Here is a 14289-nt window from a genome sequence, read left to right as displayed (position 1 = left end):
CTTCCCAAACTCATGGGCCACAGAACCCTTTTTTCATACATCTGCTAATGGGCCACTGAAAAAGCATCCCCAGAAAACAGACTTGGGGAAATTCTGTCCTAGCATAAGGACAGATGCATTTTGCTTTTGACCCATAAGAAAATTAAGCCTAAGTTGAAAGCAACTTAATAAAAAGCGTTGTTGAGTTCTGGTAATAAAACTTCTGCTTTGTAAGCTCTTTGCTAACTATTCTGAGAGACCACTTTCTTTAAGAAATGTATAAATACTTTTTTTTTTTTTTTAATATGGAACACGTCATGAGTTTGTGTGTCATCCTTGTGCAGGGGCCATGCTAATCTTCTCTGTATAAATTCTTTTTAATAACAAACATTTTTACAATGCTTGCTATATGCCAGGCACAGTTTTAAAGAGTTTAAATATAATTAACTGAATCCTCACACTAAACCAAGGAGGAGGAGGACCAGGCAGAGAAAAGTAGGAAATTTGCCCAAAGTCATATCTGAATCCCTGCTAGTGGCTTGATTCCATGATGCCCTCTTTTTTTCAAAGAGTAATTTAGAAAAAAAAAAGAGTAATTTAGAGTATTCTCTTCCCAATTAAAATGATATTGTTTTCTCAATTAAAGTAATTCAAATACAAATTTGTGTTTGTATGTATTCTTTTCACGATTTAAATAACTCAACTACTTTTTATTTCCAAACTTTCAAGGCACCTCTGGATAGAATTCAGATAAATCTTAGGGTATTACAAAAGCAAGTTGGTGAACCAGTACTCCTCTGAACGTGCACGGAGTTGCCTTCAATGGAAGTGAACGCCTGTTTTCCTCGTCACCCAGATGCTCATACGATACTGCCACAGTGTGTGTCTCACAACTTCCCTAGATCCTGATTCTAAGTATTTCATAATTGAGCACTTTGTGTTCATAGATATTTATTATGAATAAATCTAAGTGACTTTAAATGATTAAAATGCAAAGTGCGGCAGGAGGTTCCAGGTGAACCCCAAACCGAAACTCACAGACTCTGTCTCTGAAAATAGCGAGCTGCTAACCGCCTAGGTTGTCTGATTTGATATACACTGGAGCTTTGGTTTTATTTATTTTTATTTATTTATTTTTTTAATATTTAATTTATTTATTCATTAGAGACAGAGAGAGAAGCAGAGACACAGGCAGAGAGAGAAGCAGGCTCCATGCAGGGAGCCCGATGTGGGACTCCATCCCAGGACCCCGGGGGTCACACCCTGAGCCAAAGGCAGGCGCTCAACCTCCTGAGCCACCCAAGCATCCCTAGAGCTTTGGTTTTAGATTGAAAAGAATGCTGTTGCTTTTTGGTTTGTTTTGTTACGTTTCAATTTAGGAGCCCAGGGCAGATATGAGAAAGAAGAGAGTTGAGGGGATAGATTTTGAGTCTCAGTAGAGCAAAGGATTAGGACCAGAAGCTGAGGGAGCTGTTTGCATGATTATTCTGGTGAAAAAAAATAATGCTGACCAAGCACCCCAGTAATAACACGATTCAGGGTTCAGACAGGGTCCTCTTTCTGCAACCCCTGGCCCACCTCTACACTCACACCTACCACCAAATGGCACTGTGAGGGTGCAGGGTAATGCACCAGGGAGAGACTGGAGGCTTTGCAAAGCAGCGGCCTTAAGGACCTGGCAGTGGTGAACTCAGACCTGACCATCACTGAGGCACTGCCCAGGTAGGGCTGAGCATTGAGAAAGGGGTCAAAATCTGACAGACAGGCAGAAAGGGTTACATTGTAATCTGGAAATTCATGTGACTTTGTCTGTACTCAAAGCCTAAGGAGGCCAGGCAGCATTCCAATTACAAGGGGGAGAATGAAGTGACGGGTATTCAGATATCATCCCTCCTATGTACTGAATTGTGTCCCCAACCCCCAAATTCATATATTGAAACCCTAACCCGCAATGTGATGGTATTGGGAGATGGGGCATTTAGGAAGTCATTAGGGTTTTTTTTTGTTTGTTTGTTTGGTTGGTTTTGTTGGGGGGGGGGGCGGTTAGAGAGGGAGGGGGGAGGAGGGGCAGAGAGACTCTTAAGCAGGCTCCATGCCCGTGCAGAGCCCGACAAGGGGCTCGATCTCACGATTCTGAGATCATGACCTGAGCAGAAATCAAAAGTCAGACAGTTGGGGTGCCTGGGTGGCTGAGTCGGTTATGCATCTGCCTTTGGCTCAGGTGGTGATCATGGGGTCCTGGGGTCCAGCCCCACGTCGGGCTTCCTGCTTAGCAGAGAGTCTGCTTCTCCCTCTCCCTCTGCCCTTCTCCCTGCTTGTGCTCTCTCTTGCTCGCTCGCTCTCTCTCAAATAAATAAAGATGTTTAAAATATAGGTAGGTTTAAATAAGGTCATAGAGTGGGGTCCTCATGATGCGATTAGTGCCCTTATAAGAAGAGACACCAGAGAGCTTGCTCTGTCTCTCTGCTATGTGAGGACACATTGAGAAGGCAGCCGTCTGCCATCCAGGAACTGTGAAAAGATAAATTTGCATTGTTTAAGCCACCCAACCTACGGTATTTTGCTACGGCAGCCAAAACTAAGAAAATTCCTATTTCAAACGTATAGAATGTTAATATATCTCTGTAAGTAGGCATTTCTGTTATAGATGTGTTCTGTTTCACAGTTTTTATAATATATTTTCCCTTTTCAGTGATCTAAGAAGCTAAACAAAAGCTTTTTACAAATTTTTCCCACTTAAAAGGCTCCATTTTTACAGCATCAAAGATATTTTTCTATTTTTCAGTATCTTGTCTTTATAGAATGCCTTATTAATTGTAAGTTCATGAAATTGGACAAGTTGCCCCCCACCCCCCAAACAAATGGCAAAGACCTTAGTTAGTTAGTATCACCATTTAACAAGAGCTTGGGTTTTCAGCCTGGAATCTTCCTTCCTGTCCCTCTGCTTTTTGAGATACTCATCAAATGACAATGAAACTGTCTCTCTGCTGCAAGCTGTCACTGTAGGGAGCTGGCCCTACTGACCCTCTCGCTGGCACATGAGACAAATGAACCTGTTTTTTTTTTTTTTTTCAATTTATGAAAGACAGAGAGAGAGAGAGAGAGAGTGGCAGAGACATAGGCAAAGGGAAAAGCAGGCTCCATGCAGGGAGCCTGAAGTGGGACTCGATCCCCGGACTCCAGGATCATGCTCTGAGCCAAAGGCAGATGCTCAAGCACTGAGCCACCCAGGTGTCCCAAATGAACCCATCTTTAAGCCCTCTACCTCATCTCCCTGTCATGTGAAATGCCCAGAAGGGGTCTGGAAGTTTCCTTTGGCCAGTCTTGCAACAGTGGCCACCCCTCTGTGAACAACATTCCAGAGTGCAGCAGGCAGATGGCTTGAGCTCCTTGAGAGTACACTCTGGAGGACAGAGCTTGCCTCCTTGGATTTTAATAAAATGTACAACTGAATGAACTTTTCTTTTACCATCAGAAAACACTATAAAATATTTAACTATTTTGGCTGTTTGGGGTTTACGCTTGTTCCATTGTATTCAGTAATGACAATAATAGTATGTAGGATAAAATTAATGCATTTTTTTTCCACTTGGGAGAAAAAATAATAGAAATAGAAGGATGAGTTGGCAGTATTTGTCCTAGGGTTTAACATATGCCATAATTTTTGAAAAGCAGAATGTATTTAGCTCTTAAGGAGCTTGATTTGTCTTTGCTTCTATGTGCTGTCACCCTTCACTACCTCTGTTCATATGCAATTATCATAATACATACTGAAGTCCTTAAAACTTTTTATCGAAAGTACACAACCTCCAGGGCACCTGGGTGGCTCAGTCGGTTGGGTGGACCACTCTTGATTTTGGCTTGGGTCGTGGTCTCAGGGTCCTGGGATCAAGCCCCTGTTGCGCTCTGTGCTCAGCGGGCAGTCTGCCTGGGATTCTCTCCCCCCACCCCTCCACCACTCACTCACTTTCTCCCTCTCTCTCTCTAAAATAAATAAATAAATCTTTAAAAAAAAAAAAGTACACAATCTCCAGATGCAGTTTTCTAAGAATCTACAGCTCTGAGTTAAAAGGTTTTGTCCTCTGTGAAATGTATGACTCTCGGTAAATGTTCACACCCAATTTTAAAAGTGCATCTAACACTTTGCTGATGTCGGTGAAGCAAACCCAAAATGCTAAGACACTTCAATTATTCCTTTAACTGGTGAGCTTAACCAAAATTTCCGGAATCAGCCCATGTTAAATTTTTTTAGTACTTAATTCATACCACCTTAGTGTCTAAAATTTTCATTCAAAACACAGACTTAAAATATGCACACACACACACACACACACACACACACAAATTTATCATACTCTCCTGGTATCACTTATTGCTGATTTGCAACATTTATCTAGTTCCTCTTCTTGAAACTTGACTAGAAGAATTAGCTTTTAAATCAATGTTCTCTAACTATTAAATATTACCTTCTTTTATTCTTTCTCCAAAACTCAATCCTTACTGACAAGCTCCAAAGCACTTTTTTTTTAATTTATTCATGACAGACACACACACCCACACAGAGAGAGAGAGAGAGAGAGAGAGGCAGAGACACAGGCAGAGGGAGAAGCAGGCTCCATGCAGGGAGCTCGATGTGGGACTCGATCCCGGGTCTCCAGGATCATACCCTGAGCTGAAGGCAGCGCCAAACCACTGGGCCACTGGGGCTGCCCCACAGCACTTTTATAGTACAGCACATCCCTATGACATCTCACGGAGCTCCTGCGGTTGACATAGTGCTAGTAAATACCTAGTAGACATACATGCTTAAATGGTGAGTGAGGTACAGATAGGAGGGCAAGAGTATCTGGAAAGAGAAATTTCACTAATAGTTCTTTGGATCTTATAATTATGAATTTAGGGGATCCCTGGGTGGCGCAGTGGTTTGGCGCCTGCCTTTGGCCCAGGGCGCGATCCTGGAGACCCGGGATCTAATCCCACGTTGGGCTCCCGGTACATGGAGCCTGCTTCTCCCTCTGCCTATGTCTCTGCCTCTCTCTCTTTCTCTGTGACTATCATAAATAAATAAAAAAACTTTAAAAAAAATTTTTAAAAAAAGATCACACACACACACACACACACATACACACGCGATTTTGCTTTACAGTTGTTAAACATTATGAGTTTTCTACACACAGGGCACTTGGGTGGCTCAGTTGGTTAAGCGACCAACTCTTGATTTCAGCTCAGGTCATGATCTCAGGGTTGTTAAGACGAAGACCCAAGTCAGCCTCCATGCTAGATGTGGAGTCTGCTTAAGATTCTCTCTCTCCCTCTGCCCCTTCCCCTTCTCCCTCCCTCTCTCTGGAAAAAAAAAAGTTTTCTACACAAGTCACCATATTATAAACTATAAATATTTTTCTTTCTTCAATTGGACAGTCTGGCCCACAGCACTAAACTATGGGAACACAGTACAAATCTTAGAGAAGATTGTGCAAGAGCACGTCATAGTGTCCTCTCCTTTAGCTTTTTCTGTCGGAAACAAGATCGACAGGTAAGGAATTAAAAGTTTTTGTCCTCTGTGAAAGGCCATCCATATTGTTCTCTAGGAGGAATTCTCATATCGCTTCCTCATTTTTGTTTCTTCATGAAATCTGGTCTCTAGGACTAACATGTTCAGGTGGAGGCCGGGAAGTAAGACTATGTGGATGGTGAATACAGAAAGAATTGTGAAGTAGACACTCAATGCAATGGGTCAAGAGCAATTGGCTGCCTTTATTCCCTCTACCTATGCTTGTGGCATTTATGGAGTTTAGGAGAGAAAGCAGGAGAGGGTGTGGTGTCTGTGCCTGAGGGGGGGGAAGAGGGCCTCCCGTGTAAGGAAACAGGGTGGCAGAGGGACAGTGCAGGGAAATGGGATTACCACTCCAGGAGGACAAAGAAAGTGAAACAGAGTAAGATAATCTAGATGGGTTCAGAAACAGAAGGGGGGATTTTGAATTCCATCACACATAGTTGCGGTGATACAGAAAGAAAGAGAGTCTAGAGTTGGAGATTCCACTAGGACTGAAACTGGATTAAAGCTAGGGTTTCAGGGAGGGCAAGAAAGAGGATTCAAGAAAGGAATTCTGAAATAACACGGAGCAATACTTGGCGTGCCAGTTGGTAGAGATGATAGAGCCCCGCCAGGAAGCGAATCCAGAACCAGTCCCAGGTTTCTTGCCCTAAAATGGTGATTCCCAACGTTTAGCACGAACTACAGTTATCTGGAGGGCCTGGTGCTACTGCTGCTGCTGCTGATCCAAGGACCACACTTTGAGAACCGCTAATTTAGAAGCCATTTGTCTTTGCTAGTAAAGAAACTCGACTCCAACAGAGAACAGTGGCGGAGAGAAATTTGCTTGTTTTCGTCCATCCAAAGATCGCGATGGGATATACAGTATTCAGCAATGTGTCTCGGAAGTCAGCCAGGCTCTTTCAAATGATAAGAACTATATACTTTTCTAATTAATCAGGTATACATTAAACTCCCCAATGGAGCTATTTGGACTTGGGGATGGTTTTGTTGGCAGTGGTAAAGGTTTGATGTTTTCAGAAAGTCACTGCCTACTTGAGAAACCATGGTCTCTCAAAATAAATTTCCCATGGGAAGAGCTCCATAGAGAAGAAAGGGAGCTGTTGTTCCCCCCATGTCAACTGAAATATACAGGCATCTGAAACCCAAATAAATGAGCAAATAAAAGATGAAAGCATACAGGAGATCATCCTTCAAATCCACAAAGGTGAAATAATTAAAAACTAGGTGAACATTACAGTGGTAATAATAAAACTTAATAATACATATTAATTATATAAACAAAGAAAACTGTGCTCCTCCAGGGCCTACTCCATCATTTTGTATTGAATTATGATTCACCCAAAATATATATATTCCAACTTCAGATCTATGTTTAGCTCAGTGGTTCTCAAACTTTAGCAAGCATCAGAATCACAGGGAGGGCTTACTAAAACAAAGTCTTGGGCCCCACCCACAGAGTGTCTGGTTCGGCAGATCTAGAATGGGCTCAGGAATTTGTATTTTAAACAAGTTTTCAGGCAAAGCTGCTGCTGATTGTTCAGAACCACACTTTAGGAATTGCTGGTTTAGGTCCATAGTTCCCAACTTAGCCATATATTAGAATTTTCTGGGAAGCTAGTTCTAAAGATTCCAATTCTTATACCACACCTCAAAACCATCACAATCAGAATCTCTGCGGATGGACCCCAGGCATCAGTATGTTGTTGTTTTTGTTTTTGTTTTTTTAAGTTCTCAGGTGATTCCAATGTGTAGCCAAAGTGGAGAACTTCCAGTTAAAGCAGTAGTTCTCAACGATTGGCGCATGTCAGAATCACCCCGGGGACTCGTTAAATCCTAGAGAACTGGCCCTTCTTCTAGATTTTCTGATTCAGTGAGTCTGGGTTGCACCCAAGAATCAGCATTTCAATCACGTTCCCAGGGGGACGATGCTATTGATCCTAGAACCATACTCAGAACCATGAGGTAGATGGACTTCGCCTGGCTGAACTTGGAATCTATTAGGGGATATGGTACCGAATACTGAAGTTTGCCTCCCCTCCACCGCCGCCACCCCCCCCCCAAAAAAAAAAAAAAAACAACAAAAACTGAGCATTGAGATTTAATTCTTCTGGGATGGTGTCTGGCATAAGTGTGCTGTCCATGCTCCCCGGTGATTCTAAGGTGCAGCCAAGACTGAGAATCACTGCTAAACCAAGCAAAGGTGAGGATGTACCAGTGTATGTGTCTGTCACCTGCAACGCTTGCTGCTCATCTGGGTAAATATGACCTCTTCCAGCTAAAACATATTCCTGCTGTAATCACTATACGCAGCCTGTATCTTTGCTTAAGAAAAATACTACATTGAAATAAATGGAAGATTATGACAGTCATTTCTGAATTTGAGAAATAACTAGGTTAAGCCAGGAAGGGATTCCCTCCCCGCCCCACCCCCCCCGCCATTGGTTGCTATAAATACAACCTACTGTCTGAATTTTTTTTTTCTGAATTTTTTTTTAATGTAACATGGTAACCCACCCCTTTGGTGATCTGTAGCTAGTCATGTAAACAGAAACATTATAACTGTTATTATAAAAGCAGTTTCCTATAAATGAGAATTCATGCTTATATCTAAATAAACTTGAAACCTGATCAAACACCCTGGCTCCAGGAAAATAACTTTGGGTTTGGACAACACAAACCAGAATAACGTTTTATTGCCAGTTGAAGTTTTTGGATATACAGGGTCATTCTTAATCATATAGTATGAGAATAGCTTGTCTGTTACAGACAGTAGAAGCTAAGATTTGTAAATGGGGTGGGGGTGTGGATGGAGAAGTAGCAGATGGAGTCAACTGTTAAGCAGAGCTTTCTTGGCCAGCCTTATGATATCAGATACCTGTTTGTAAATAATTACTTTCTACTTCAGCTTCCACTGGAAACAGTAATACCTATTGTGTTTTAGCAGCTGATTCACTAAGCTACCACTCAGGACCCTTCTAGGATATACTATGCAAGGTCCACACTTAACACCCAGAAAGACTTTAGAAATTTGGCACAGGAAAGGCTGAGAAGCCACTTCATACCAATTAAAATGGCGGTAATAGGGACACTTGGGTGGTTCAGCGGTTCAGAGTCTGCATTCCGCCCAGGGTGTGATCCTGGAGTCCCAAGATCGAGTCCCACATCAGGCTCCCTGTATGGAGCCTGCTTCTCCCTTTGCCTATGTCTCGTGTGTGTGTGTGTGTGTGTGTGTGTGTGTGTGTGTGATGAATAAATAAAATCTTTTTTAAAAATAAAGTGGTGGGGATCCCTGGGTGGCTCAGCGGTTCAGCTCCTGCCTTTGGCCCAGGGTATGATCCTGGAGTCCCGGGATCGAGTCCTGCGTCAGGCTCCTGGCATGGAGCTTGCTTCCCCTTCTGCCTGTGTCTCTGCCTCTCTCTCTCTCTCTCTCTCTCTCTCTCTCTCTCTCTCTATGTCTATCATGCATAAATAAATAAAATCTTTAAAAAAATAAAGTGGCTGTAATAAAAAAGACAATAGCAAGTACTGGGGATGATCTACAGAAAGTAAAACCCTCATACACTACTGGCTGGGAATTAACCACCAATTTGGAAGCTGTTTGTCAGTATCCTTCAAAGTTAAACACAAACTGACCACATAACTGAGCAATTCTGTACCCAGGTATTCACCCAAGAGAAATGAAATCATGTTCACACAAAAACTTGCATGTGAATGTTTATAGCAGCATTATTCACAAATGGTTAAAAGGTGGGAACAATTCGAATGTGCGTCAACTGGTGAATGGATAAACAAAACGTGTTTATAGCTCACGCAATATTATTCAGCAAGGAAAAGGAAGCCTTTATATGTATTACAGCATAGGTGAACTTTAAAAAACATGCTAAGCGAAAGAAAACCAGCCACAAAGGACAGGGTATGATTCCATTTAGATGAAATGTCTAGAATAGGGAAATCTATAGGAGGCAAAATGGGCATTAGGAGTTGCTTAGAACTGGGGAGTAGTGGAGAGATAGATATAGAGGAAGTGAAAGCTAAACGATGGGGCTGTTGTTTCTTGGTTTTTTGTTGTTGTTGTTGTTTGTTTTTTTAAAGATTTTCTTTATTTATTCATGAGAGACACAGAGAAAGAGGCAGAGACATAGGCAGAGCGAGAAGCAGGCTCCAGGCAGGGAGCCTGACGTGGGACTCGATCCCGGGACTCCAGGACCATGCCCTGGGCCGAAGGCAGGCGCTAAACCGCTGAGCCATCCAGGGATCCCCTGTTTCTTGTTTTTGAGAGAATGGAAATGTTTGTTTCTTTTTAAAGATCTTATTTGTTTGATATATAGAGAGAGAGGTGCGCACACCAGTAGGGAGGAGGGTCAGAGGAAGAAGCTGACTCTCCACTGAGCAGGGAGCCCAGACCAGGGGCTGAGCCTGAGTCCCAGGATCCCGAATCTCGACCTGAACGGAGAGACCCACAGAGCCACCCCGGGGCCCTGAAAATGTTCTCAGACTGGCTCTGGTGCAGATATGGACACCCATACAACTGTCCACTTTAAATGAGCGAATTGTGCGGTGTGTGAATTCTATGTCATGAAGGCAATTACACGGAATGCCAGGCGCAGGGAGAGGCGGAAGCAAATCTCCATCAAGGCGTACCTAAAAACACGGGGGAGCACACCTCCGGGGTCAGGCAGGCAGCACGGGGGCCAGTACGCCGGGAAGCCGGGTCGGCCGCTGGAGGTACGGGCCCTGCAGCAGCCCTAGCCCTAACCCTAAAGCCCTAACCCTAACCATCCTAACCCTAACCACACCCTAACCCTAACCCTAACCATCCTAAACCTAACCCTACCCTAACCCTAACCGTAACACTAACAACCCTAACCCTAACACTAAACGTAACCTCCGGGCGTAGGCGGGCAGAGCCGGAGGCCAGCTCCCAGGGCGAGCGGCTCACCAGCTGGAGGTGCCGGGCCTTGAAACAGCCCTAACCTTAACCCTAACCCTAACCAACCACACCCTAACCCTACCCTAACCTTAAACCTAACCCTAACCCTAACCCTACCCTAACCACCCACACCCTAACCCTACCCTAACTCTAACCCTAACCACCCACACCCTAACCCTACCCTAACCACCCTAACCCTACCCTAACGCTAACCCTAACCACCCACACCCTAACCCTACCCTAACGCTAACCCTACCCTAACCCTAACCCTACCCTAACCCTAACCGGCGGGAAAGGCGGGGCGGCTGCGGGCACTCAGGACGGCACCCCGGGGCGCCCCCTCCCCTTAGAGGTCGGCGCGGCCCTAAGCTGCCGCAGGGAGGCTCTCCAGTGGCCTCTTTCTTCCCTCCCTCTTCCCCCAACAAAGGGTAACTGACCGGCCCTGTGACCCGGCAAGAGCTGAGACTCCCCCTACCGTGTGCGGACGCCCCAGAAGCCAGGGAGGGACGCCGGGGACCCCGCAGGCCCCGCCCCCCCCCCCCCCCCCCCGCCGGGGCGGACCCCGCGCCTCGCGCCGCCGGGCTGGGCGGGCAGCGGGGGAGGGGAGCTGTAATTGCGCCGCGGTCCTGGTTCCCACGCTCCTATTGTTGGCGACTTTGTTTCCAATTCCCATCACGTGTGCTAATTAGTTAGAGCCGCTGGCTGGCTGGGAGGCGTGTGGCTGGCCTCAGAGCAGAAAGATCACTTCCTGTAGGGAGCCGGGCCGCTGAACAGTACTGGGGCTCTTTCTCTCCCCGCCGCCTCCTCTGCCTCCCGGGAGGGCGGGAGTGGGAAGGCAAGGGGAAGAAACGCTGATTGTGGAGCAGATGCCGCTGAATTGCAATGGCAACCCAAGGGGGGGGGGGGGGGTACCAAGGGCGGGAGTCGTGGACCAAGGATTGAAGGAGAAATTCTCCTTAGACTTCTAACCTGATTAAGAAATGCGTTACAGAATCACTTTCACAGTTTTGTTCAGAGAGTCTTTGCCAGAAAGGGATACTGGACGAAAGGTATTTCAGTGTTGATTTAATAATAATAATTTTAAAAGTGTCCCCACTGAATAAAACCAGCACTTGCATCCGTGTACAGTTGGAAAGAGGGGGGAAATATAGTTGAGTCATGACTTTGGAGCCAGTAACCTGTCCTTGGACTGAAACCTCTGAGTTTTTTGCGCTTGGGTACTGAGCTGTTAGAAGGGGTGCGGGGAGGTGTTGGAGACCACTGGCAGAGGACAGGGGGAGGCTGGACAAAACACATGGGCTCAATTAAAAGAAAAGGACTTTCTATGTTTCTTGGCTCTTCACTGGGTTACAAGATATAGTAATGCTTTGATTCTCACATGGAAGTCTCCACTTTGAAAATACAATATTATCCATTCTTCTTCCCTGTGAATGAGAGGAAAGCTGCCCTTTTATGAGGACTCCCTGTGTGACCTTATAGACTGTAGCAACAGGGAGAAGGTTCAGCCCTTTCCTTGGAAAGCGGCAGCGTGGTGGAGGAATAAGATCAAGGGTGACTTCATTCAACATGCATTCAGCAAGGGTTTGTTTTTTTTTTTTTTTTTTTTTTTTTTTGCATCTCATATGTGCCAGGCATTGGGCTAGGGCTGGAGATGGAGAGATGAAACATCCAGAACCTGTCTTTAAGCAGCTTACAAATCTAGTTGAGGAGACAGATAAGTATGTAAACCAGTAATTAAGGATGACTCAGAAGTGGAGGTCTGTATTAGGGACTGTGAGGGCCAGAGGAGGGGCACCAGATCCAGGCTGGGGAATTTGGGAAGCCTTCCTGGAGAAGGGATGACTCATCTGACACTTAAATGGTGAATAACACATGGCCAAGAGAAGAAGGCAGAAAAAGGCATTCCCAAAAGAGGTAACAACACATGCAAAAGACCCAGGGGTCTTGACAGAGAATGAGGTGCTCTGCAAACAGGTGTGCACAAGGCTGGAGGGGTAGGCATGGATACGCTGGAGGGGTGAGGGTCATGAAAAGTCTGGTTGAGGACTTCGAACCTTATCCTAAATACCATGGAAATTTTAAGCAAGGGAATAGGATAATCAGATTTGTTCTTTAGGAATATAACTTGGGCAGTAGTTTGGACTGTGGATTAAAGGGAGTCAGGCTAGAAGCAGGGAGAAGAGGTTAGGGACTGACACAATAAGATACTGAAATGAGGAACAGGATGGAGGAGATGGTCGAGTTCAAGAGATATTTAGAAGAGCTGGAAGGAGACCAGTGTTACTTTGCCATAAGCACCTAGGAGGAGTTGAGACAACTCTTCAGTTTCTGTCTTATCCGACTGGCTGAACGATGGTGGGATTCCCCAGGGACAGGCAACCGGGAGGACAAAGAAGAGGCTTAAAATGGAATGAGGTATTGAGTTTGGTTCTGGCCATGTTATGTGAGAAGTGACTGTGGGGGTATCCAAGTAGTGACATCTGAGGGGCAGATGGTTCTATGATGACTACGGAGCTCAAAGGGGATAGTTTGGGGCCGGGGTGGACGACGTAGCAGTAAGGGACAAGAAGGCAGCATGGTTGGCCTCTCACTCACAGAGGTCACACTCACTCACAGTTTCTCGGCAAGTAGTTTCTAGATGTGCTATTCCAAAAGGGACTTTGGAGGACCGTATGATCCCACTTACAGGAGGCATGTAAAGTATCAAATTCATAGAAACAGAAAGTAGATGACAGTTGCTGGAGGCTGGTGGGAGGTGGGAGAGAAGAAAGGGGGAGTTGTCTTTTAGTGGGTATAGAGTTTCTGATTTGCAAGATGAAAAAGTGCTCGACATCCATTTCATGACGATAATGAACATACTCCCCACAACTGGACCATACACTTAAAAAATGACGAAGGTGATAAACTTCATTGTATTTTTTAATCACAATAGTTTTTTAAAAGGGACTCAAGAGGAAAGGAGATGGCAACCCTATCAGCTTCCTTTGGACGGCACTAGGCTAAAACCCTGTTATCTTCTGCTAGTGCACCCTTGCCCATTCTTGGTGGGAAGGTCAAGTTGAAACAGACATTCTAGAATAGACAATATAAATCAAGAGCCTTAGAAATGCTTATGCCCTATGATCTACATATTCTACTGTCTGAAATCAGTCATAAATAAGAAACCAAAAATACTAGAAGAAAATATGAAAATATTAGACGTAATTTTTAAATGAAGTATTTAATAATAGAAAAACAGACATAGTGAAATGCCATACAACTGTTATAAATTTTTTACAAAGAATATACAGCCACATGGGAAATACTTATAAGGATTGAATGAAACAAAATTTGGTACACAGCATTGTATTTGTGTTTTGATCACAACTATGTCAGACACAATCTATACACAGAATAAAAGCTTGGAAGAAAATATACTAAAATATTTATAGTCGCTGTTTCTGGTTGGGGCCATTGGTGATTTTTTCCCCACCTACTTTTATATATTTTCCAAATTTCCATATTAAGCATATACTCTTTTATAATGGGAAAGTAACCTATATATCTTCTATCTCCCTATTTTTTTTCTGCAAAATTTTCTGATTCCTTCAACCTTAAAAGAGGTGATTTGCATTTAGCTGCAATAGATTGGCAAAGCTGCAAGAGATTATTACATAACTGATTTATAAATGTGTCAAAAGCCAAAAGGAAGGAGAAATGATCATCCGGTAAAAACTTAGACTTTGAAAACTCCTCCATTTGAATACCCTTTTCTTTTTGCTGCTCTTGTGTGGGAAAGAGGAAGCAGGAGATCTTAGCATCAGGAAGTGATGTCGAACATTTT

At 44.2% G+C, this 14289-nt stretch overlaps 1 non-coding gene across 1 annotated transcript; it reads right to left on the bottom strand.

Moving 5' to 3' along the window:
• Positions 1-278: 278 nt before the first annotated feature.
• Positions 279-381, bottom strand: LOC140620460 (U6 spliceosomal RNA). Its single transcript, XR_012020245.1, has one exon. It is a non-coding gene; the product is annotated as a U6 spliceosomal RNA (small nuclear RNA).
• Between the last annotated feature and the right edge of the window lie 13908 nt (positions 382-14289).

This window comes from Canis lupus, chromosome 28 (assembly GCF_048164855.1).
Source record: "Canis lupus baileyi chromosome 28, mCanLup2.hap1, whole genome shotgun sequence".
NCBI lineage: Eukaryota > Metazoa > Chordata > Mammalia > Carnivora > Canidae > Canis > Canis lupus.
Note: the sequence above shows the minus strand (reverse complement) of the source record. Positions and strands in the feature narration are given on the sequence as shown.